General features: G+C 55.6%; 1 protein-coding gene across 1 annotated transcript in view; it reads left to right on the forward strand.

Annotated features, from left to right (window-relative positions):
• Positions 1 to 26,514, forward strand: part of AJAP1 (adherens junctions associated protein 1) — a 128,747-nt gene that overhangs the window by 79,398 nt on the left and 22,835 nt on the right. The window lies entirely within an intron of this gene.

A 26,514-nucleotide genomic window follows, 5' to 3' on the forward strand; every position in this document is an offset into this window, starting at 1 on the left:
GAGCCTGTGATGCGAAGGGGAACAGAAAGTGTGTGACAGGGCCAGGAGAGCCACCTGTGCCCCCAAATCGCTGCACCCCCAGGGTCGGCTTTGGGAAACACTGTCTCTTCCCCAGCAGCCTGGAGACCCAGGGCGACCCTGCCACCACGTGGTCTCAGAGCACGTTTGACTTGGGAGGGAGGGAGCCCCATGGGTAATGCTGGATGCAGTGTGCGAGCCATCTCTGTGGGTTTTGTTGGAAGGAAACAGAAGGCAGCCCTGAAGAGGGGCCCATGATAGTGGCTGGGCCACCTTTGTCCCCTCCTTCTTGCAGAGATTCTAAGGTCCAGGGCTGTCCTCTGCTTCTGAGGCTGCGATAACCATCACACGTGGCCTCCCGGGACCCTCTTTGCCCGCTGCTCTGCAGTCAGCCCTCTCCCCCCTGCCCACAGCCTTGCCTTCCCCTGCCCTGTGCCAGAGCCCCTGACCACAAACATTCCCCTCATACAAATCCTTCCCAATCCCCTGTGGCCAGAAGTAATCTCTTCCTTCCCTCGGTGCTCATGACTGTGTCTCAGATTCCCGCTCAGCCGTGTGCAGCGGGGAGCAGGCAGGGGACCCACCTACACCTGGGATGCACAGCTCAGGTGAGCTCCCCCGGGTCTCTCCCTGGACATGGGGTCCTGGGGCTCCCTCCTGGGTGTGGAATGAGTCCCAGAGGCTCATCCCGTGATGGCTTGTTTGCTTGGCCCGATCAAGCAACACGGCCATCCTGGGAAGGACTGGCTAAGCCTGGAAGAGCTGAGTTGACACGGATGCTTCAGGCAAATAGACGGTTAGAAGCAAAACAGAGTTATCCTAAGCTGTTTCTTGAGGGGAGCTTGTCCCTTCCGTAATGCTGGCATGGTGCACGGAGCGCCTGTGCGCCCTGGGCTCTCTCGTCGGAGCCCAGGCACAGGCTGGGTGGGGGGCCCTGAAGGCAGAGCCCCCGCGGGCTGCGGCGACCTCTGCGGGAGGTCTCTGAGACCCGCTGGGATGCAGGTGGGAGGTAGAGGTGAAAGCGGGTGGGACGTGCACACAGCCCGGTGACTTAGGGAGGTCGGAGGGGACGGAGGCCCCGTGGGAGGATGGCGATACGGCCAAGGCCCTGGAGCCTTGATGGAGGAGGAGGTGGGGCCCGCCTCAGCGTTCGGACACGTCCAGGTGAAGAGTGGAGACGTGGGGAGGGCCAGCAGTCTGTGTCCCTGTCCCACAGGGGACTAGGTTCCCGTCTTCACCCGCGTGAGACTCCTGGGACTGCCCGGAGCCGGGTGACGCGGGGCTCTGGTAGATTGTGTGTGGCCTCGGGGTCCGCCAGCCCTGGAGCCCGTCCGCCCGGCGCAGACGTTGGGCCCCGTGGACGCCCACGGCAGGTGACGGCCCCACGCTTCTGTGTCTCCCCCGCGAGAACGTGAACCCGAGGCCTCACTGCTGCCTTCCCGAGCTTTCTGGGGAAATAAGTCAAAAAGTTAATTTGATTTTGAACAGATTCTTAAATCAGTTCCCAAGAGGCAGAGATCAATTTGCATTTCATCTCTTCCTGAGTCATCTCGGCTGGTATTTCACACGGGTTGTTGGTATTTTTCACGTCCTCTCACTGCACAGACGTGACCCTCACAGCATATTTTTTTTAAAAAAAGAAGCCATCTGAGGAAGGGGAGGAGGCAGCAGACTCTGAGTTGTATGTGTGTGTGGTTTGCTTTTTCTGTTTTCTTTTGTACTTTGGTGTCTTCTCCTCTGGCCGGAGTGGCCAGTATAGCCCTTGACTTTGACTTGGGTGTTCGGTCCAACACACCTGTTTCTGCTTCCCGACCGGAGTGCAGGGTCTCCTCCTGAGTTTCTGGCTTCCGAGGGTCTCCTGGGGGTAGGGACGCCCCTGTGCACACTGTCCACATCGGGCGCCCAGCCTCTGGCCCCTGAGACGGCTTCCAGGCCGGCCCCCTCCCCGTGGGCACCCCTGTGCAGCTCACAGACCCTCTCCTCTTGGAAGGAGAAAAAGCTCTGACAGGTCTCATGCCCCCCAAAAAACTGAAAGGAGGGACTCCAACGGATATGTGTCTGCACACCCGTGTTCACAGGAGCATGACTCACAATCACCAAAAGGTGGAAACAGCCCAAGTGCCAATCGACAGATGACTGGATAAACAAAATGTGGCAGATCCATATGATGGAATATTACTCAGCCTTTAAAAAAAAAGGAAGGAAATTCTGACATATGCTACAGTATGAATGAACCATGAGGACATTGTGCTGAGTGACATAAACCAGACACAAAGGGACACATACTGTAGGATTCCGCTCATGTGAGGTCCCTAGAGGGGTCAGTTCACGGACACAGACAGGAGATGGGTGGGTGGGCACCAGGGGCTGGCGGAGGGGTTACACAGCTCGCGTTTAACGGGGGCAGAGGGAAAGGTTCTGCAGACGAGCCGCCTGTTAGTGCAAATGCACTGAATGCTACCAAACCTCATACCTAAAAAATGGTTCAGGGTAGATTTCATGTGGTGTGTATATTTTATCACAATTTTGTTAAATTAAAAAAAAAGGGGGGGGTGGTGCCTGGGTGGCTCAGTCGGTTAAGCGTCCGACTTCAGCTCAGGTCATGATCTCACGGTCCGTGAGTTCGAGCCCCGCGTCAGGCTCTGTGCTGACAGCTCAGAGACTGGAACCTCCTTCAGATTCTGTGTCTCCCTCTCTCCCTGCCCCTCCCCTGCTCATGCTCTGTCTTTCTCACTCTCCGAAATATAAATAAACAAACGTAAAATTTTTTAAATTTAGTTAATAAACAACAGCAACAACAAAGACCTGACAGCTCCATCCAGCTGAGGACAGGGTGTCTTGCTTCTGGTTCCGGCCTTCGTCCTCAGGAGGAAGCATCCAAAACAGACTTTCCGGAGGTCCCAGCCACAGAGAGAGGCACCTGCGAGTGGAAGCTGTCCCGGCCAGTAGCTCAGTGCCCGGTGGTCCTCGTGCAAGGGGACGTCTGGGCAGGGCAGGGGCTGGCAGAGCTGAGCAGGAGAAGGGAAGGAGCACAGGCGCAGGGAAGGCTGGGTCTCTCCGAGGGAAGGGGGGCAGCTGGAACGGCCTCCTGGCGTTGGGTTGCATCGGAGGTCGTAGAGGTTTGTCGGCACTTATGTAACCAAGTCCTCCGGGCTGGGGGCTTGAAACAACAGAAACGTCTTCTCTCCCGGTTCTGGAGGCCGGGAATCCAAGATGAGGTCTTAGCAGAGCCGCGCTCCCTCTGGAGGCTCCAGGAGGTGATCCTTGTCTGCCTTTTCCAGCTCCGGGGGCTCCCAGCATCCCTGGGCTTGAGGCCCCCTCCCTTCAACCTCTGCTCTGTGTCAGCACAGCCTTAAACCCTGTGTGGGTGTCCCCCTGTGTGTCCTCTCCTCTTCTTACAAGGACACCGGCTATTGGAATTGGGGCCCACCCTAACCCAGTATGGCCTCACCTTAACTCGGTCTCATCTTCAAAGGCCCTACTCCCAAACAAGGTGACCTTCTGAGGTTCCCGGTGGATGAGTGTTTTGGGGTGGGGCAGCACTCTTCAACGCAGCTCAGGGGTGTTGGTTTACATGCGTGGCTTTCCCAAGGACCGTTCACAGAGACGTTTCCGGCTCTCCAGCCGAGGAGACTGACACCCCAGTAGCAGTGAGCATGCCTAACACTCGGACCCTGGTTTCCAGCATTCTCCGTAGAAAAACCACGGCTCTTTGGAGACGTGGCTGGTTCCAGGGCTGGGGCAGGTAGATAACAAAGCAGGCTTGCAGCATCTTGTCCAGAAAGGAGGGGGACGTGGCGGAGAGACCAGAGGCCAGCACCAGGAGCTCCTGCTGATGGGACCGGAGACCATTTCAGGCCCAAAATAGGAGCTGAGGCCACAGCATGTGGAGGAAAGTAGGGACCCCTGGGCGAGTAAAGAAGTGACAAGAGAAAGCCCCTCTGGACAGCAGCTGCTCACCAGTGGTGGCAGCATGGAAGGGTTGGTGGACTTAGACGCCCTGCCACCATCACGCCAATGAACTCAGGCAAGAAACACCAATAGGCACTAAAACCAGTGGATGATGGCTGAGCCGGGGCTGGGCCTTTGCATCTCGCGTTATTTCCCAGAAGATACTTATTTCCACAAAGAGGGGATGTCCCTTCACAGGAAGACACCACCGAGGCCCAGTAGTCCCAGTGGCCCCGACCAGGAGGGATGGGTCGCTCGCATGCCCCAGCTGGTAGGAGTCACCAGGAACACAGCGTGGCTTCATGGTTTCTCTCCCCTGACCCTTAACCCATGAGGAAACGTGGACGAATGTACTGAAATGACTGGTAATTCTGTGGTCTTTAAAAATGCCGTGGTCACGAAAGTCTAGGAGAGGCTGGCAGGTTGTTCCAGATTGAAAGAATTTGCAAACAAGCTGGCGCTAAACAGGACATGTGGGCTGGGATCAGGTAGTGCTGCGACCATTGGCAAGTCTGGGGCAGGGGTCTCTGTGCATCCTCTCCCCTTTTTTCTAAGTTTGAAATTATTTCCAAATACAAAGTAAAGTAAAATAGATCACAAAATCTAAAAGCCCATCACCCTTTTAACTACTCCCTGAGGCCCACCCTGCACACAGGACACGGGACAGAGGTTGTAAAAGCAAAGATCTGCACACCTGCCTCTGCTGAGATGGGGCCATGTGTGGCAGGGTTGGAGGCAGAGGCAGGGCTGGGGCAGGCAGGCAGTTAAGGGGCACAGGGGGCACATCAGGTTGTAGGGGATTCAGAGGGGAAGGGCTCAGCATGGGTACAGAAGCACCAAAAACAAACTGGAAGCCACAGCTGTCATTTGTGCCTGCTCTTCCTGAATACCCATTCACCTAGGTGTCTGTGTATCTGTCCATCCTTTCATCCATCCATCTGTCCATTCATCCATCCATCCATCCACCCACCCACCCACCCTCCCATCCACCCATTCACCCATCCATCTGTCCATCCATCCATCCATCCATCCATCCATCCATCCATCTATCCACCCATCCATTCATCCATCCACCCATTCATCCATCCATCTATCCACCCACCCAGCCACCCATCCATCCATCTGTCCATCCATCCATCCATCCATCCATCCATCCATCCATCCATCCATCCACTCATCCACCCATCCATGCATCCACCCACCCGCTCATGCACCCATTTATCCATCCATCCATCCTTCCATCCACCCACCCATCCATCTGTCCATCATCTATCCTTCCTTCCATCTATCCATCCATCCACCCATTCATCCATCCCCCTACCCATCCATCCATCTTTTCATTTGTCTGTCTATCCATCCATCCATCTACCCATCCATCCATCTGTTCATTTGTCTGTATGTCCATCCATCCACCCATTTATCTGTCCATCTGTCCATCCACCCATCCTTTCATCCACCCACCCATCCATCTGTCCATCCATTTATCCTTCCTTCCATCCATCCATCCACCCACCCACCCATCCGTCCATCCATCCATCCATCCATCCATCCATCCATCCATCCATCCATTTATTCAGCTGTAGGCCCTCAAATAATTGCTGAGGCTTTGCCAAGAGATCACAGTCAGATAAGCGTAAATGGTTTTCTCAGTTCATACTCTCCCCACCCCCACCCCCGCCCCCAGTGAGTTTGTCTTTTACATTTTGACCTGAGCCCTTAAATGCTCTGTGCTGCTGGGACAGATTTGCAAAGTGAAGGTCAGGTTGGCTCAACCCCATCTATAGGAGGTCTCGCCAAGAACAATTCCTGACTTACCTACTCAAAATTGATTGGGGAATAATTGGCCTCCTGACTTCAATAAGGCTCATGTGCTGATTCAGGCTTGATGATATAATTATGGGAGAAGGCAGGGCTGCGGCGTGCCCTGGACTATCACAGTGTGAGGCGGGGACTGCAGTTCAGGAGGTGAAGCGATGGGGCATTTTCATTCGGGAGGGAATGGGGTCTGTCTGGATGGGCTGGGGGGCTGTTGAGAGGGGTTATAGGCAGGGAGTAGGAGAGAGGACACATGGACTCCCGGGCACTGCCACCGTGACTTCAATGGACATCTGAGCCCAAACTGGCCCTTTGAGTGCCTGAGTCATTTGTCAAGGGCAGCAAAGCCCGACCAGAGCTTCACAGCACACAGTGTAGCCACTCGTACGTGGCTTTAGCCCAGAAGGAGCCTTGGCTCCCAAGTGCTGGATGTGGCCATTCTTCCCGTGTTCAGCTTAAGCGTAATCCTTACGTGTGTATAATGCTTCATGATTTTTAAAGGACTCTCAGACTTTTTTTCCCCCTCTGGCAGATGAGTAGGCTGAGAATTTAAGTGATTTGTCCAAGGTCAATGAATCAATCAACAGAGCTATTATTGAGCTCTGTCAGAGAGCACGGTGTTGAGTGTCACAGAAGAGGCTCCGTGGAGGAAGACACGGGCTTGACTGGGCTCAGCCAGAGAGAGGGGGGGATCTGAATATAGATGCAGGCACGTGCGTGCACAGGCACATATCCGCACATGCACACTACAGACTTCTGCACACACATATACACAAGCGTGCACTTAGGTGCACATGCCTGCTGGCTCAGCCGTGTGCATGCAGTGCACGCACACACACACACACACACACACACACACACACACACACTGCAGTTGAACCAAGCATACTGGTTAGCCCAAGGGCAGAGGCAGCGCCATGAAGAGTGACAGGAAGGCAAAGGAAAAACCATGTGGGTTATGGGGGCTTCAGGAGAGAGGCAGACCCGAGGAGGCTGGGTCCTATGCTCAACAGCTCTTGAGGGACCCAGGGGTGCAGACCCTACCTGCTCCTTCTCCATCCCGGGCCAACACCACCACCACGCCAAGGATAGAGCCCCTTAGTCTCTTTGGAAGGAAAGAAAGAAGACAATCCCAGTGGGACTTCCAACTGCCTTTGCCCGCCACTGCTAGTATTGAAGTAATCAAAATCATCATCCCATGCAATCATGCCAAATAACAACGAGTGATGCTAATGGACGGCCATCAGAGACCCCCTCAAAAGCCGGAGTTTGTTGGGGAGTCCAGGATGACAATTTCCTAAATTAATTGTTCTGGGCCCTCCTGCTCAGCCCGTGTCAGGACGCGGCAGGCGTGGGCTCCCATGCTGAAGCAGACTCAGGTGTGATTCCGGGCTCCCTTCCTCCGAAGAGGGAACAGGTGTCCTGGCTTCGCTGTTTTCCTTCCCCATTATGAGCCTTTGGCTTCTCTCCATGTCTTGGGGAGTCGTGCCGCCCCCACTTCCCATCCTGGATGGCAGGTAAAGGTCTGGGGTGCTTTGATTAGAGAATAGTAAAGCTCAGTACAACATTGAGCAGAGAGCCTGGGGGAGCGCTCCTCTGGGGTTCCCCGCCTCCTCCGCCGGATGCTCGCACCACCCTCCCCCTGTGGGTCAGCAGCACGCTCCTTGGATTGATTTAGCTCAGGCATGAATGATGCATGTCTTGGAGTTTCCAGAGCACCGGGATGGAGCATTGAGGGTGGGGATGGAAGGTCCTCTCCAAAAGGTGCGAGGGAGGCGTGCCCTCTGTGTTTGGCTTTGAGTCCAAGGTAGGCAGATCATTTGGGGATCTCTGGGAAGTCTGGCCAGCAGAGGCCACTGAGTAGCGGGAAACACACTCTCGTGGAGAGGGTCCTCCTCCCAAGTCCCTCCCTGCTGGGTGAGTGGCCTTCCTAGGTGTCCAGCTGGGACTTGAGCGCCCGTGGAGAGAAGGAGGGTTTGGAATCGGGCCGAGCTGAGTCTGAACACGGGCTCTGCTCCTTTGGGGACTACAGGTGACCTAGACAAGCCTCACTGTCCCCCACCGTAAGGTGAAGATGGCAGAATCTACCGTGTGACTTTCCTGGGGCCTCCAGGAAACGAGTGGTACTGAAAACAACAGAAATTTATCGCCTCCCAGTCTGGAGACCAGGAGTCTCAAATCCAGCTGTGCATAGGGCTGTGCTTCCTGCGTAGGCCCTGGGGGAGGATGGTTCCTGCCTCTTCAGGTGCTGGGGCTCCAGCGGCTCTGGGCTCGGGACCCCATCGCTCCAAGCTCTGCCCCATTTTTTGCATGGACTTCCCCCTCCCCCGTCTCTGTGTGCCCCAATCCCCCTCTTGGTTCCGCCTCTCGTTGGATTTAGGACCCACCCTAAGTCCAGGATAATGGAGGTCTTTAACTCATTATGTCTCCCAAGTCTGTCTTTCCAAATAAGGTCACATTCAGAGGCGCAGGGAGTTAGGACTCTGGCATATCTCGGCGGGCTGCTCTCCGTCCTCTACACGTACTTTGTGAGATTACTATTTTTTTTTAACATTTTATTTATTTTTAATCAGGGGAGGGGCAGAGAGAGAGAGGGAGACAGAGGGTCCAAAGCAGGCTCTGTGTTGTCAGCACAGAGCCTGACACGGGGCTTGATCTCACGAACCGTGAGATCACGACCAGAGCCGAAATCAAGAGTTGGACAGACGCTCAACTGACCGAGCCGCCCAGGCACCCCCACTTTGTAGGAATATTATTGTAGGACAAGCAATACCGTGCGTAACAGGCCTGCCCCGGCACCTGGCTTGTAGCAATGGCCTGACAGGTGGTGGCCGGCTGTCGTCATTCGCGGAAGGACCCGAATGTCCAGCACTGACTGCCCCCAGTCTGCTCCGAAGCTGGTTTCGCACCATGGCTGAGAATTCGTTGTGTGGCTCAGGATGATAACAGTCACGTTTAGTACAGACTACTTGCACTGCACTCTGTTCTTTCAAATTTCCGTTCTCTGGTGGGCACCAGCTAGGACGGTGCTTCTGCAGAAGGGACACCAGGCTTTAGGTTCCCCTGTTCGCTTGGTTGCCCTCAGCGTGGCCTCTGGAAATGCACCCTTCCCTGAGAAATCACCTGCCCCACATTGGGATTTTAGTTGATGAGGCGGCTGGTGACCTTTGGTGTCTCAGGTGAGACAACGGTGCATCACTGGTCACTGCACGCTGCAGTGGGAAGGTGCCGGGTCCCCGTGGTCCCTGCACCTGCTGGATGGTACAGTGGGTGCAAACCGCCTGCAAGGAACCCTCGCTCCACAAGGTGGGTGGGTGGCCAGGCCGTGCTGGTGGGAGACTGTGCTGGTCCAGCCCACGGCTCTGCCACAGAAGACCCCTCCCCTGAAGGTTCAGCTGTCTGACCCCATGGAATCCCAACTTTACTGTTAGTGTAGCTCCTTGGGGCTTTTGGGCTCAACAGAAATTGTGCTCAACTGTCTAGAGGCCGGGAGTCTGGGACCCAGGTGTGGACAGGGCCATGGGAAGGATCCTTCCCACCTCTTCCACTCCCAGGGGTTCCTGGGAGTCACCTGGACCTCTGCCTCTGTTGCCGCATGGTCTCTACCTCTGTGTGCATTTCTGTGTGCCCCCCCTTCTTATAGGGACACTGGTCACCTTGCCCCAGTATGACCTCATCTTAACTAATCACGTCTGTGCGACCCTGTGTACAAGTAGGGTCACATTCTGAGGTTCTGGGGTTGGGACTCCAGCCTGTCTCTTGGGGGGGGGCACTTTTAGTTTCTAAACTCTTGCACATGCCAAGCCCCCACCCCCACCCCTGTGTTCAGCCTCGAAAGCTCCTGGCATTTCAGTCCCATTGACTTTGTCTCCCTGCTGGGTTGTGAAGAACCAGGGAGCAGCGGACGGGGTGCCCCCAGGCCCCACGGGCCCCACACGTCTGCTTCGCACGGGACATGAGTCAAGCGCCACCTTTGAGCCGTGCCGGGCTTTGTGCCACAGAGACGCCTTGGAGAAGTCACCTTGTCTTGGAACCTTGGTCTTTTTATCTGCAAATCTGAGATAACATCTGACTTGCCACCCGCTGGGCCTGTGCAGCATGGGGGCAGGGACACTGCAAGCCCGGGGCGTGGGCCTCATGGGCTGCAGGTGCTTCTGTGCATTTGCACCTGCCCTTCTCAGAGCAAGTGCTCGGAGGACAGTTGACCGGGAGGGAGGCTGTGTGGGAGGCGCGAGCAGCGAAAGGGCGCTGCAGGTAGAATGAAGGGATTTGGTGTGTCTGCTCCTCCACCAGGAACATGCACAGAGGGACACAGCGACCGGGACACTGGAGGTGTGCAGGGCCCCCGCACGTAGGGGAGGGCGTGTGCGTGTGTGGGTTCTGTTTGCCAGTGTGTGTCCACACGCGTGCACCAGAGGAGATGGGAGGTGTGGAGGTATTTCGCAATGCCCTCGAGACCTCTGAGCTACACAAGGGCCTAGGAGGTGACCAACGGGACCTGACGGGTGACCTTGCCACTCTCATAACTCTTTTAAAAATGGGTTTTGAGCCTGAGGGAGCGGTGTGCCTGGCAGTCACTGCCCTTACACACAGAATGCCATCCTTCACCAGAGCAGGACCAGCGGGTCCCCTAAGCATGGGGCTGATGTGGGGCACGTGCCATGGCGGGGGACACCGCAAACCCCAGACATCTCCTGTGAGACCCCTTCGTCCTCCACCCCCATGGGGGGACACTGCAGTCACCTCAGGAGGAGGGTGAGGTGGACCCCTGTTTGGTCTGATTGGACTAGAGAAGAAGGAATCTAACCTTCCGAGAGGGAAAGAGGGAAAGAGAGAGAGAGAGAGAGAAGAGCGATGTGGGTGTTCATCTCCAACAACACCATCCAGTGTCCCAGGGAGAGGGTGACGGTTCAGATGGGGTGGCCAAGAGACAGGGATGAGAATGCCACCACCCTGACCCAGACTTGGGGGGTGAGTGAGGCAGTGGTCACTCTTGCTGACTCCTGTTGCAGAATCCAAGATGTGGAGTGGTCAGCCAACCTCCCTGCCTGGGGTCACCAAGCCGGTGGTGACCGGGCCACTTCTGGAACCCGCCTCGGTGGCCCGAGCCCAGCCCTCCGTTGCCCTGGGCGCTTCCACCGCCAGGGACTCCTGCGGGGCCTGCCTGGGCAGGTGCACCTCCCACACCACCCTTTCTTCCTCGTCATGATCGTTTCTTCTTCACCTCCATCCGGAGATAGTATCACGGTTTCCGGATCTGGCAGAGCTCTTTGTGGCCTGGGGAGGGTTTGGCATCTTGGTCCAGCGCAGCCTGGAGCACATGGGTGACTGTGAAGGAGCACTCCGATCCCCTACAGTTCCGGAACGTGGGCTATATGATGAGCCTGGGGGCAGCGCTCTCTGCCTCGGTGCGGGGGCCTCTCTGCCCAGCCCACAGCCGGGGTGTGCCACAGCCCTCATGGTGCGCGCGTTCTGCTGGGGACCTCTTCCCCGGTTTTACCCAGGACCCGGCTCATGTCACCCGAAGACGAGAGATCTGGTGAACGCACCAGATGATAGCGTTTTGTGCGAGAGGACAGAATGCACTGGAGACAAAAGCCAAGGGAAAAAGCATCCCTGCTCTTTGCAATGTGTGTTTCCATTTCAGGAATGATGAGAGCGGGTCACGGAGCACTGACTCACGGCCAGACCTGGGCAGACGCCCAATGCACAGGTACCTCTGAACACAGAGGCTGAGGGGCTGGCCGGGGTGGGGGTGGGGGCCTGGCTCCTGGACTGGGCCTCCTGCTCACCCCCCTGTCCTAACGCCACCAGACCCCCTCCAGGCCATACACCTGCCAGCTCCCTGGATGCTGACGGCGCTGCCCACAGTGAGACAGGACAAGTTAGCCAGGGAAGCCGCTGTGCAGAGTACAGGGCTCGGTGCATGGAGGAAATCATCACAGATACACGAGGGGGGTAAAGCCGAGCGTGTCCTGAAAGGAGGGGCTGAAAGGAGGAGGGACCACTGGCGACATCCACGAGGATGGAAGGACAAGGAAGGAACAGGTTTGCTTTGTGCTTAGGGGTGCAGTGACCCCAGGGCAAGGTCCCAACAGACAGGACGATGAGAACGGAAGATGCTGTGGGCACGGTCAGGGTGGAGATGGTAACCATGGCTCTGAGAGTTGATGGGATTGCCTGGGTGGGGGGTGTGCAGCACAGTTGCTGTGAACCCCGTGTCTGCTGCCCTGCGGAGCTAGGAAGGCCAAGGGTCCACCTGGGACAAAGCAGGTGCTGAACAAACAGGATTATTATGTCGCAGGGTGTAACTCAGATACATAAGCGGAGCTTAACACAGCTTGTGCGTGGAGTCCTCGGAGACGGTGATTTCCATTCGTTCTTTGCTTCTCAGTGACACCCCTCGCATCAGGACCCAGGATCTTCTTGTTGCTCTGAATCCCTTCAGCCAGTAAGAAACGATCTTGACTTCCCACGCCTTCTTCCCACGCATATCCACCCAATTACGCTGTCACCTCAATGATTTATTCCTCTTACAAGGAGTTTGCCTCTCAAAAGACGTCTGTAAAACCAGGACCAAAATGGTGAATTCAAGGCGTCAGATGCGGGCCGGAGCCCCAGGACGTGGCAGGTCTTGGGGAGCCCATGGAGACACATCCTGATGCAGAAGAGACCGTGTGTCCCATTTTGCGTGGGCCTCATCATGCTCCTGTGGTTCCTTACCATGTGGCCCTTATTCCGGCCACCAGACAGGTCCCACCCAGGGCCTCTCCTGATGGTATGTCCCTCCTCTGAAGAGTCTAGCTGGAGCCCATCACAGACCTCCTCCTCAGGCAGAATCTTACGTCGTTGCTGCTGGAAAGGCCCGACTGTCCTTCCTGATCAACCCAAAGGTTTTCAAAGTCCTTTCTAGTGAAATCTTGTACCCCCAGTACAGAGAACAGGTTGAAGGAGGACAGCACAGGAAGGAGAGAGAGAGAGGACCTCGGGCCCTCCTCGGTTCTCCTCCAGCCCCTGAAAGTACAGTGTCCAGGCTCAGCAACCGATGTAGACTCGGGTCCTCATTACACAAGTGGGGAGAGCAGGACCGAGAAAGGAAGAAACCCCAGCTGCCCAGGGCCAGTCCCACCGGAATTAGTGGGAACAGATTCTATTTGCTTCAAAAATACCTACGTGTTTTATTTGTATGCACACATATGAATTATTCACGTACGTGATCTGTACATAAGATATTAGTGTTTATACGTATCGCCATTCCCTCCGGAAAGTCTCAGTCTTGTAACCTGTTCTCTTTACTATATTAACCACCTGTAATTTTGGAGTTGGCACCTGATAACACAAATATCTAGATATTCTGTGAGACCATTGCTTTTGTCTGTTGTGTCCTTCCTCTTGGATTTTACTCTTTGGTGCTGTCCTCTGGTGCCTGGTAAACTTGCGTTCAGTGCTGGACATTGTGGATGAGAAGCAGTAGACAGGATTTGATCTGAGGTGGGCGCAAATCAAAAGGGTCGTATTTCATAGCGCGTGAAGATGAGTTGCAATTCGAATGTCAGTGGCCACAGGCGGAGTCTTCCTGGGACACAGCTGCACCTGTTTCTTTGTCTGTGTCCGTGGCAGCTTTGGAGATGAGACCCTATGAGCCTCCAAGCCTAAACCGCTAACCCCTGGTGCTTCACAGGAAACGTCTGGGACCCCTGCCCCCGAGGCCACCCCTCAGCCACCTCGGCTGAGATCATGAGGACTTGAAGCTAGGTTTCCGTCTTTCTGGAAGGCCCGTCCCCCTCGGAAGGCTTCAGCCCCCATTTCTGTCTGCAGCCTACACACGCCTCCTTGACTCCAAACGGCTGTCATCTTGGAGGTGGGACAACAACGCCTCTTCTGTTCTCCAAACTCGCAGGGAGTTCCTGGCTTCTGATCCCCCAGACTGAGGTGGTTTCTGCTTGTTCTCTTTGGCGGGGCCTCAGTCTTGGGCTTTGAAAGGCCGTCTTGCAATCGTGGGTTCAAATGGCATCAGGACCACACGTCAAAGCAAAGGGCAGCTGTTCCCCAGCCTCCGTCTCCCACCACGTGCCACCCCTCCCCTGCACCTCCCACCCTTCAGGCCCTCCTCCCTGCTCTCCTGGCATCGCGGGGACCAGTGCCCGGAGCCACCACTGCCTGGGCCTATCTTGTCCTGCCCTTCCCAGCTGTCCGGACAGGTCGCCCTGCCTTGGAGCTGGGGTGGGTGGGGACAGTAGTGACTCTTAAGTGCCCCCTCCTGGTGGGAGAAGGGGGTCAGACAACTTCCTGAGGGCAGTGGGCTGGCCATGCGGGACCCCTGGGTGGGGGAGGGGGTATTTGGGCCTGTTGAATACATGTATTTGTCTGTTTATTGTTTTTAATAAAATGGTAGTTAGCAGCATGCAACCGGTGGCCGCCATTGGGATTGACGATATTCCCCAGCAGGAAGCTTTTAAAAAGTGCTCAGAGCACCCCTGCGGGAAGCTGGTGGACTTCTCTCCCACACTCCCCGCCCCATCCAAATTGCATTGCAATTTCCTCAAACTTTAGGGCTTCGCAGTGATTTTAATGGAACGCAGGGATAGCCATCTCCCTCCCGCTGGCTCCGTTGACATTGTCAGTGAATTTTGAAGGCAGAGCCGACGGCCAGCTGAGCACCGGGCTCTGTCTGCAAGCTGCACCGTGCTCTGAAGGGACGTGGCCGGATCCTCCCTCCCTTCCTGCCCCTCGGGCTCGGTTCAACCCTAAAGGCCTGACTCTGAGCTCGCCGAGTCCCCGGAAGGCAGCTGTTGATGGGCTTCCCCAGCTCCGCCAGCGTGCAGACGAGCGGTGGCCACCACAGGGCCCTGCAGCAAATGCCAGCCGAGGTCAGGGGCTTGGCTGTGCAGGAAGCCGCTCGGCGGTGGCCGGAGCTCCACACAGCGAGTCCAGGACCAGTGCTCCCCGGATGCTCCGGGTGGTGCTCGTAGCCCTCATAGGTCGTGGACAGCCCTCCTCTGACTTCCGATCGTCAAAGCAGAGGCTTGTCTGAGCCTGTGTGCTGCAGAATTCCACGGGGACCAGGTTCCGCCTGGGGTTCAGACACGCACGTGATGCGAGAGGAGGGTGCCTGTTTCGGGTTGTACGGGGGGTGCTGGGTCAAACCGACTTTAGGACACAGGCTTCTTTACCAGACAGTTCTCAAGCTCATGTGTCAGGGGCCTCTAGCGGGGAGCTCAGCTTCCCGCACGGAGCCCCCGGTTCCAACGACAGCACAAAACTCTCGCTTTGGAATGCTGAGAAGCGTCTTTGGGGAGGGCCGTGGTCTGCATCCCCCTTAGCCCCTGCGGGTGGGTGCCTTCAGCTGCCCACAGACACCTCCCGAAACTCTTCTCTTCTACAGAGCAAACCCAGTCTGTCCCGTATCCCTTCTGCGTCCTGTGTGCCAGAACTCAGTTTCCAAGGGGAGACCCTGGGACCGTGGCTCGTATGTGAGTAGCTGCTCAGGGACATGGCGACAGAGTGAGTGAGATGTGGCGCCTGCTAACGTCTGACACCCTGAGCTCTCTGGACCTGAAGCCGCCCTGCCCCGCAGGGAGTAGTCATCTCCTGTATTGTGTCCTGGGGCCTCCCTGGCAGTCTCCTGTGACCCTGGACCATGCGGTTCCTTCTCTTTGCCTGGAAGACCGCCCTCCCCCTTCACTGAGAGTATCAGTTAGCTACCGTCCCAGCAACGAACAGCACCAAACTCAGGGTGTAAACCTGCTGCGTCTGGGCCCGGCACGTTCTCCTGGTGACAGCAAACGTGCGGACGAGCGTGTGCCCCAGGCACGGCCCAGAGGCGACTGCTGGGGCAGGTCACCCCCTCCTTGGGTGGGGGACACTGCAAAGTGATGCAGCCAGGAGTATGACCGGAGTGTGGCCGGAGGGCGGGGTGAAGACTTGGGGCCCCCGGGTGTCTTGCCTGATTGCCTCCCTCCTGGGCCATCATGGTACCTCTTGCCATTGAAGCCTTTGTCACAGACACAGTGCACGTTTACTCCCAAGCGTGATGGTTGGCGCCTGCCCCTCCGGCCCCTAGACTGCGACATGCACTTGGTGGGCACGGGGCTGCAGCTTAGTGTCTAGCCTGTGCCTGCACATAGTAGGTCCTCAGCTGGACCTACTATGTTGCACGCGCACACACGTTCACACTATGTTGAATGAACACGTAACACTGTCACTTTTCCATCATGTGACATCGGGGGCAGTCAGACCCAGCCTGGGGACGAGGGAGGATAGGGCAGCCGTCTGAGGTCCTTGTGGGCACAGCAGAGACACGTCCCCTCTGCCTCACTCTTCCTGAAGGGCACACTGACGTGCCTCTGCTCCACGACAGCACGGCTCCCCTAGGACGGCCCTCAGGAGTGACCCCGGGGGTAGGGGGCAGCTTCCACCAGAAATCAGGCAGAACGCGAGGGAGCCCGCTCTAGGCGCGGCCGAGCTCATGGTGACGTCTGTGACCGTCCCATAGTTCTGTCCTCACCTGTGACACACCGACAGGTAAGGGTCTTCTCGCCAGGGTCAGCCTCCGCTCTCTGGCCGGCATCTGGGAACCGCTTCCTCGGCCCTTGTGGCCCGAGAGGACTTGCCAGGCTCTGCCCTGCCTCTGCGGCTGCTAGACAGCATCTCTGTCCTGGGCCACAGTCAACATGCGGAGATGCCACTGAGAATCAGGAGGAGACAAGTGCACAAGCCACAGGAAGTGGATACCCTCCAGTCTGGGCCCTGTCCTTCGGGCTTGGGTAGGCGTCTGGGGCACAGGGAACGTATTTTTGAAGAGATCCCCAACTAGAAAGATTAGCAGGACTCAGGCCTCCAGGACGGGCCTCTGGGTGGGAATCTGGCCATGGTGTGCGTGCTGGGCTTTCCGATACACCGTAGGCATTGGTCCCTCCCTTTATCTAGAATGCACGTAGCAGGCACCTGCTCCAGGCCACGCACGGAGCTGGTACGCCCAGCACCAGCCGTCCCGCACCAGGAAGGCGGCCTGAGCCTCTGCCCACACTCCACGTAAGTGACGCTAAGCAGGGCGAGAGCCACTGCCCTCCGCACACGCACTGAGTGCCGGCTCCCAATCCGGAGCTCCACGGCGGTGCTGGCGCATCCTCTGGGGGACAGGAATATCCAGGTCGCACGGCGAGGATGCTCTGAGAGGGAGGGCAGCCAGGTTTTGCGGGGGAGCGCGTGCTGTTTGCTTGGCGGTTCGATCCATTCACCACTGTATGGGCTAAATGCGGACTCCGTCCTGGTGGCGGGTGCCAGTGGCCCTGGTGACTAATCCAGCCACAGACTCCGCAGCTGACTCATGGGCCCCAGAGCCCGGGCCACCAGGCCCACGGCGGTGAACCGTGGCTGCCCTCCTCACAGAAGCCCCTCTGCTGGTCTGAGGTTGGCTGATGGGCACCACGGGGGCGTCCCTCCCCAGCCCCCGACCTCTTGTTAGCGAGGAGCAATGCTGGCTTCCCCCTGCACCCTCCTTCCTCACCGCCGTCCTTTGCTGAGATGGCCCAGTCCTCTTGGGAGTTAAGTCCAGGAAGTGGGTCGTTTCCATGTTGGCTACTGAGCTCAAAGCTGAGTATCAGCTGCTTCTGTTTTTGAATGAGATGAGCAGTAAGTTCAGTGTGTGCGTGCAAGCCTGTGTGTGCGTGCATGTGGTGCCTGTGTGCGCATGCCTGTGTGTGTGCAAGCCTGTGTGTGCGTGTGTGTGCATGCATGGGGTGCCTGTGTGTGTGCAAGCCTGTGTGTGCGTGCGTGTGGTGCCTGTGTGCGCGTGCCTGTGTGTGTGCAAGCCTGTGTGTGCGTATGTGTGCATGCATGGGGTGCCTGTGTGCATGCAAGCCTGTGTGTGCGTGCATGTGGTGCCTGTGTGTGCATGCCTGTGTGTGTGCAAGCCTGTGTGTGCGTGTGTGTGCATGCATGGGGTGCCTGTGTGTGTGCAAGCCTGTGTGTGCGCGCATGTGGTGCCTGTGTGTGTGTGCCTGTGTGTGTGCAAGCCTGTGTGTGCATGTGTGTGCATGCATGGGGTGCCTGTGTGCGTGCAAGCCTGTGTGTGCGCGCATGTGGTGCCTGTGTGTGCGTGCCTGTGTGTGTGCAAGCCTGTGTGTGCGTGTGTGTGCATGCTTGGGGTGCCTGTGTGCGTGCAAGCCTGTGTGTGCCCACGCACCATGCACCCTGGGAGGCAGTGGCAAACAAGGCTGGGGAGAGGGCAGAGAGAGGTGGATTGGAGAAGCTGCGATGCTCATGCTTTGAAAGTCTCCCTGAGGTTGAGAATCTCAACCTCTGTGCGGAGGGAGTTGTGTTTCCCTCGGGACTGGCCTTTCTGCTCAGAAACACTGCCTGTGAGTGAGCAGGTCTGAGCCGGCCTCTGAGGCCGCAGGGCCCAAGGCGGGAGGCACATTTCCTGGGCCAAGATTCAGCATCCTGGTCACTGCTGCGCAGTGAAGGGGAGTCAGAGGGACCAGATGGACGGGGCCTGGCCTCCCGGCGTAACCCCTTCTTGGAGCTGGTAAATTAGCTCGGAGATGCTTATCCAGCCTGTGCTGTCCTCCACGAGGGGCCCCTGTGCGTGGGGTCCTACAGCGGGAGAGGCCCTGAGACCAGGGGTGGGCAGGGGCACGGAGGGCCAGCCCTCATTCTCCCTAGCCTCCCTCGCCCCCGTCCTCGCCGGTCACACACAGCAGCATCCACTGTGGAGTTCTCGGGGGCCCTCTAGGGCAGGGGTCCCAACTCTTTCCTAAAGGGACAGATAGCAGCTCTTTTAGGCTTTCAGGCCACACGACTGGACCCTGTCCTGGAGGCACAGGAGCAAACTCAGACATCACGTCCAGGAATTTGATGAGGCCACGTGCCCATAAAACTTTATTGACAGACTCAGATGGTGGGGCTGGCTTCGGCCCTCAGGCCCCAGTTTTCTGACCTCTGCTTCAAGGCCTCTCTGCTCAGCGTGGTGTCCGGGACCCCAGAGAGGGGGAGACAGGCAAACCGCAGCCCCATTTGTCACCAAGCCCTGGGGGGTGGGGTTCGTGTGTGTGCAAGGAGGAGGAGCACAGCTCGCGGCCACACGGGGAAGACTCCTGCTGTGAGCCTACTGTGCGCCAGCCACACGGCTAACGGTGTTCCAGCATCCTCTGAATTAACTCTGCTGAGAGAGAACCATGAGGCCAAGCAAGTATGTGAACCTCTAGGGCCACCAGGGAGAAGCCCACGGCGGTTGGCGGGGGGGGGGTGGTGCTCAGAGCAATGGAAATTTGTTCTCTCGAGGTTCCGGAGGCCTGAAGCCAAAACTAAGACTCCAGTAGGGCCGCGCCTTCTCTGAAGGTTCTAGAAGAGGGTCCTATGTGTCTCCTCCAGCTTCTCCTGGTTGCTGTCAGCCATGGGCTCCTGACTCTGGACTCCTGACCCCTCTGGCCTCTGTGTCACTGTCATGTGGGGTTTTTCCATGTCTCTCTGTGCCCCCTTCGAGGTTTTTGGAAGACACCAGCCATTGCATTGACCGCCCACCCTAAATCCAGGATGATTTCATTTCAAGATCCTGAAGTAATTAACTAAATCTGCGAAGACTCTATTTCCAAATGAGGTTATATTCTGAGGTTGCACAAGTGGACATGAATTTGGGGTGAGGGACCAGGATGCTTGTCCTGGGTCTTGTGACACTGTCCGTCCCACTACAGAGGGACCAGGCTGCTTGTCCTGGGTCCTGACTCTCAGGTGCCAGCACCAGCTGTCTTGGGGCTGGCTGAAGTCCGCTGTCTGGTGGATCGTGGCTTTGAGAAGTACAGCGAGGGCCTCCGTGGCTCTGCCTGACCACCCCCCACCCCCGCCCCACCCGAGGCTCCTGGGCCTCCACAAAGCATTTCAGCTCAGGTGTATTCGGTCCCCAGGGCCGTCATAACAACATACCCGAGTGGGTGGTGGAAACAGCAGGGTTTTACTGCCTTAGACTTCGGGAGGCCAGAGCTTGAGAGCAGGGCCGTGCTCCCTCTGAAGGTTCCAGGGGAGGATATCCCAGCCTCTGTCCCGGCTTCTGGTGGCTCATGGGCTCTGACGGCGGGAATCCAGCCTTGTCCCTGTGTGCGTATCTGTCTCCAAATCCCCCCTTTTTATCAGGACACTAGTCATGTTGGGTCAGGACCACGGACCCCAGTGTGACCTCATCTTCACTAAGTACGTCTGCAATGACCCTGTCTCCAAATAAGGCCACTTTCTGAGGCACCAGCAGGTAGGGCTTGCACATACGAGTTCTGGGGAGACACAGCTCAATCCATAAAATGAGGACACCACTGGAAGTGTGTTTGTTTGAGTCTGGACCCAGATGCTGTGTGGTCTTTTTGGCCCCCAGCTCCCTCTGTCTCCCCACGGTGCCCTGAAATTCAGGGGAGTCTTCAAATGCAGAGAAAGTTTCCTCGTGTGAGGAATTTGCTCCCCGATGTAGCTGACCTGTGGATGGGACAGCTTTAGTTGAGCCTGATGGCAGGAAACCAAACCCAATTTGGGGGACCCTAGCCAGTGGGGTGTGCATGCTGATGCCCAGGCTCTCCCTAGATCATAGCAGCATGGCCATTGGCCATCCCCCGTGGGGAAAGAGCCAGTGTCCTCCAGCGGGCTGTGCAGGAGAGCAGCCAAAGGCATGGGTCCCAGACCAGGCCTGCTGGGGTTTGAGTCACGGGTTTGCTGGGTCTTAGCTGTATGTGCACTAAAGGATTAGCTTTGCTCAAAGGAATGACCTTGACCCCAGCTCCTGGGAGGTCACCGTAAGCCTTCCAAATGTCCTCCCTGATAAGAATGTCCTGGTTTACCAGGTAGCCTGCACTAATAATGTGGTTTACGGTGGGGGCTTTGGGTTACAGGGTGTCAGCTCATCGGGCCGGCCACGACTACATGACCAAGCCACTGCACAGACTGGACACCCAGGCTCAGGGGGCTTCCCGGGCTGGTGACACTCTGCGCGTGTTGTCGGGCATCGTCACTGGTGGGAGGTAGGGCTGCCCATGTTCCTCTGCTGGGAGGGGACAGCTGTGGGCTCCTGCCTGGCCTCTCCTGGACTCTGCCCCCTGCCCCCTCCTCATTGCTGATCTTAATCTGTGTTTTTTTCCCACTGTAGTAAACCAAAGCTGAGTGTTAATTCTTCGTTCAGTTCTGTGAGTCCTTTGAGTGAATTTGTGAACCTGAGAGTGGTCTTGGGGACCTCTCAGATTACACTGCGCCACCTTGACAAAGTCCCCCAACCTCCCTGTAGAAGTGGGGAACATCTCTGCACCCACCTCATGGGTTGTGGGGAGCTGTGCGTGAATGATTCACTGAGAACACCACCAGGCATCCACCGCCACTGAGAGGAGCGTGACGAGGTGGGTTCACCCACAGCAGACGCCAGAGGGCAGTTCCGCACACCCTCCCCCAGCCACACCGTTGCTACTGGGAAGGAAGTACCTGAGGGAGAACGGGGACATCGTGATGGGCAAAGGGCCGCATCTCACCTTTGTGGCTACGTGGGGTGTGGTCGGGACATTTCTGACCCACTCACGAGGGGCCGCCACAGCAATGGTGTCCCAGCAGGTCAGTTTGGAGGGTGTGACCATCCAGGGTTCATATGGGGGACACCTGTTTCCTGGTGTCATTCATGCATTTCTTCCTTTAGTGAGTAAACTCAGCACCTTTGACATTTTGGGCCAGATCATCCCTTCTTATGGGATCATCCTGTGCTCTGTAGGACATCTGCCAGCATCTCCGGTGTCTATCCTCTAGATGCCAGTAGGACCGACCCCTCACCTCCGTGTGACAACCAAAACCGTCTCCGGCCGTGGCCAGATGTCCCGGCTGAGGACAAACTGACTTGGGTCCTTCGATTCCTCGAGGACTTGCCTCCGCCCTGTTATCGTGAGGTGTTAGCACAGCCATTTCCAGAGGCGGACTCTGTTCTCTTTAGGCGGTGGTCCTGATCGCGGCTGGAGACAATTTCAGTGAGAGGCAGCTTGCTTTCCACAGGGTCTTGGCTGGAGGCCCCCTCATCGCCCACCGTGTGGACACACTGCGGGGGTCACTCAGAAAACGGCACACCCCTTGGTGTCCTTGCCACAAAAGCTGGTAGCCTTGTTTTTCTGGAGCATCCTGGTTTGGGAAGATGCATTTCCCCTCAGCAGCCTTCCCCGCCCCGTCAGGTGGCCAGGTGCTTCAGAATGAGCCCAAACCCTGGAGCGTCTGCTCCTCAAGAGAGCTGGGCTGGCCTCTCCCCCGTCCTGCAGGGGATGCTGTGAGTGTCCCCGTATTCCCAGAGACTTTGTCAGAGATGTGCTGTGCAGTCTGTGTTTTGCAGCCTCTGTGGAAAGGAATGGTGTTTTTGCAGTGCGATTGGCCCTTTGGAAAACCCTGTCGCCTCTCACCTGTCAAGCCCCTGAAGACAGGCGTCCCTGGAGCCATTGGCCAACAGGTCTTTGTCCCCGCAGGGCAAGCGCATGAGATCCCTGTATCATAAAATGAGCTGCTGTCAGCACAGATGGGTCGTCCCTCTGCCTCAGCAAACTCGAGGGCCATCGTTCCTGCCTCCACCCAAGTGCACCAGCCAGATGTGCCCACACGCCCCTCAAGTGGTGGGAAAGAAGGCCCTCGATGGCTTTGTTTTTGTCACAGACAGTGGCCTGTGTGCGATTCAGCTTCTGTTTAATCAAAAACCCATCCAGACCTGGAGATAGATTACCAAGCCCACATCAATCTCCAGGGCCTGATCTTATTACAAAACACCACAAATATAACCATAAAAGCCCTATTGATTGATGCAGAGTTCGCTAATCCATCTGTCCCCATCCATTATTCCAGGTATAATTTTTCATTATCTGGATGGCAGCTGATTCCTAGCACATTAGTATACAGTGGCAATTACCAAGAGCAGAAAGAGCCCCTAAATTAGCAGGAACAATAACACCTGTCAGGAAGGGGAAGCAAGAACCCCCCGCACAGCACGCCGTGCACTCTGGGACCAGGTCTGAATTGCAGAGCATTTGAAGATGGATTCGATGGTGACCTTGTAAATAGAGGGGAGAAAATCTGTGTTTTGTTGCTTTTCCGGGGGGTGGAGAGTGCACATTCCCTGAAGGTAACATCATTGTTCTCCAGATCGCAGCCTCCCTGACAGCGGGCTGTAGATACTCTACTAACTAACATTGCCCTGTCCAGGGTCAGAAGGGTTTGGGGGACAGATGTTCCTGCCTGCATTATTTCAATGGCCACAAGGGACCTGACCAGAGGGGACATTATTTAAGGTGTAAGTATCGGCAGAAGGGAGTGAGGAAGGAGAGAATCGGGGGAGAGAGCCTCCTAAGAACCCTGCCATTTGTGTGGGGTGAGGAAAGCCAGTAGGGAAAGGTCCCTCTCGGTACACCACTTCTGTGATCTGAAGGTTCTCGTCTTTTCACAAAATGCGGCTCCTTTTCTACCCCAATGGAGGAAATGGAGACATAGGGCTAAAATAATTCTGCGGGTCCTTGGAGGGACTACATTGGTAACATTCTCCCTGAGTTTTGGTGTCCAAACACCAAGAATCCAATCTGTTGAGTTCTCAAGGGAACTGTCGTGCATCATGATCTATTCTCAAGCCAACCTCACACAGACAAACCCAGCGGGGTGAAACTGGCCAGTGAAATTCTCAGAACTCAGTAAACTTTTGAAGATGGAGGAGGAAGGTTCTAGTCTTCAGAACCAAAGGATTGCCATTGGAGTCCTGGCTTTAACCAATCATTCAAAACAGGTATATATTCTCATTAATTCATAAGACAAACCACCTTCAGTTATTCACCTAAGTTAGAGCCCAGCAAACTATATAGCCTATGAGCCAAATCTGGCCGCTGCCTGTGTTTGTAAATAAAGTTTTATTGGCACACAGCCACGCCCATTGGTTGGCACATGGGCCGTGGCTGGTCTGGCCCCGTAATGGCAGGATTGGGAAGTTGCAACAGAGACCACACTTCCTGCGAAACCTAAAATATTTACTCTCTGCCCCTTTATGGCCAGACTACAGGGATTTACGCAGATGAAGGAAGGACGGCTGGCGTTTGGAGAGGACTACATAACCGGGCAGATGATTGACACGGAACCACTTCTCACACGTTGTTCTGTTCTCTTCTTAGTAGCCGACCTCCCAAAGAAAGGAAATGAGGGGAGGCATCCTTATGGATTTCTGTCTTCCAAACTGCTTCTTACAAGTGTCATTCTTGCCACACGTCAAAAGGCCTGATCCTTGTTCAGCCATCATGAGTATGGGGTCTATGGGATCGTCTTGTAGCCATTGGCGTTTTGTGCATGAGCCCAGGGGCCCATTAAGACCTATGGGCCAGGCATTGAAGCAGAAGGCTGTTTGCCTTGCAAAGGCAGTATGTGAGGAGTAGTCAGATGTTTGCCTCTAGCCAATTTTATGACCAGAATGTGGCCACAGATGGGTTAGTTTGGCGTTAGATATTTTATTTTCTCTGAGGCCCTGGAGCAGAGAATTGCCTTCCATCCTGGATCTGCCAAGTGATGATGGGAAAGTCACTTTACTCCTCAGCATCAGGCTCCTCGTTGGTCAGGCAGGTGAAAAAGTGCAGGATGCTGATGGATTAAATCGATCATGTGTGAAGACTTAGCAAGGCGCCTGGCATAGAGAAGTCTTTCCAGAAAGCATAGCCATTCTATTATTGTCGTATTTTTACCCAGATGATCTGGCTGGTAATATATTAACCCATATATCATTTCTGCCAGATTTTAGTTTGGTAAGTTCTATGTAGGAATTTCACACCGAAGTCAGAAGAAGGGCCTCCAGAACAAGGCACAGCTTGGGATTGTATCTTTCTCCCTGTTCGCTTCACTTTTATATTCTACTTTTCAACTATAAATGTAATGTGTCCCATAGCTACAGTTGTAAGGGACTGTGTTAGAGCATGCGTGGGGCTAGGGGTGGATGTAAAGATGATGACACCCTTTCTTAAGGAGCTTCAGGGACTTATGAGGACCTCAAGCAAAGGGCTGATCTTCTGTTCTGAGAGTCATCAGTGAGGGAGGGGGGCCCTTGAGCCAACCATTTCTCCCCCAGGCTTCAGTTTCTTCCATCTATCAGACTAGGAGAATCAATGCTTTCCTATCCTAACCCACAGGGGGAATGGGAGGCAGTCAAACATCTAAGATGTGGCTGGTCTTGGAACTCCTCTCTTCCAAGGACTTTATCACTGAAGATATTCAACGCAACAGAATTCCCATAGTAGGAAGACGAGAGGTCAAAATCTGGCAGTGCCCTATGCCTCCCATGGTCCTGCAGATGTTGGGGAAAGGACGGCACAGAGCTCTGCTCTTGAAAGGGCTCTCAGTGCCTCCGGCTAGGCCTCGCCTGGAAGTTCAACCAGCCCCTGCTGCTCCTCTTGGCTCACCCACTCAGGGTATTCTTTTATATCACTAGCCTCCGTAAGTTGAATTCGCCTGACCTACAAGATGGAGGGTTTAGCCCAAGAAACAAAGACTCAGTTCTTGCCATAGGAGTTGGGGTGTAACCTGCCAACAAATGCCTGAGAAGCTTTTTGCATGGACCCAGAGCACTTCCCAAGGGATCTATCCGTGGAGGGGATGATGAGGCTCAAGAGCCTGCCTCCACGAATGTCCTTCTCCAGGAATGTAGATTAGAGAGGTGCCAGCCTCAGTCTTGGGAGAAAAGGAGACCAAGACTGAGATTAAAGAAGGTCAGAGCAAAACCAGATGAATGAAATCTGAGCTCAGAATCATATACTACTGCTCTTATTACGAGCTTTGGAGCCAATAGACCCTATGTGATCCAGGGAACTTACACAAACTGGCCTACATAGTTTTCACTTCCATGACCGATGCTGACAGTATCTACCTTTGAGAGTTGTTATCAGGAATAAATGGGATCATGCACATCTGACGATCGCTACAACTTGTTGAGCATGCCTGAGATAATCATCGCCACCATCATCACCATCATCACTCTCATCATCTCCACATTCATCACCATCATCACCACCGTCATCACCACCACCGTCATCACCACCACCGCCATCATCCCCATCACCACCACCATTGCCATCATCACTATCACCACCACCATCATCGTCACCATCATCATCGTCACCATCATCACCATCACCATCATCATCATCACTCACCATCAGCATCCTTTTCAACCCTTCCTCTGCCAACAAGGTCTCGGTTGGGTGTTGGGGAAGCTGCTGAATAGTTAGGGATTACTGGAGCTGGTGGGCACTCCATTGTTGGTGAGACAGAGGGTGGTTCCTGCGGCATAACTAGCTATCAGTTCCATTGCAAAGCTGACTTGGCAGTCTTAGATGAGAAAGTAAACTGGCCCAAAGGCTTATAGCAGGTGCCACACTTGGGCATAGGTGTATGTTAAGCCATCGTCCAGAACGAGCAGTGAATGCTGCCACTTTAAACACTGGGCACTAGAGCAGCTCCAGGTGGGCACCATGGCTGAGCTGGTCAGAACTAACACTGCTTGGCATGCAGGAGGTGCTCAGTAACTGGTTCTCGAATCAGTGGATAAAAGAATAAATAAGGGGAAGTCCGTGACTTCCATGTACCAAATCCATGTGCCTTCTCCAGTTTTCCTAGTGGTGCTTATCCTGTGGGCTCGGGACGGGAATCCCTCACGACAAACAGAAATATCCCGGATGATGGGCAAACGGGAGGAGAAAGCCTGTTTTCTGGTCATGCCAA

This window comes from Felis catus, chromosome C1, assembly GCF_018350175.1.
Source record: "Felis catus isolate Fca126 chromosome C1, F.catus_Fca126_mat1.0, whole genome shotgun sequence".
Classification (NCBI taxonomy): Eukaryota; Metazoa; Chordata; class Mammalia; order Carnivora; family Felidae; genus Felis; species Felis catus.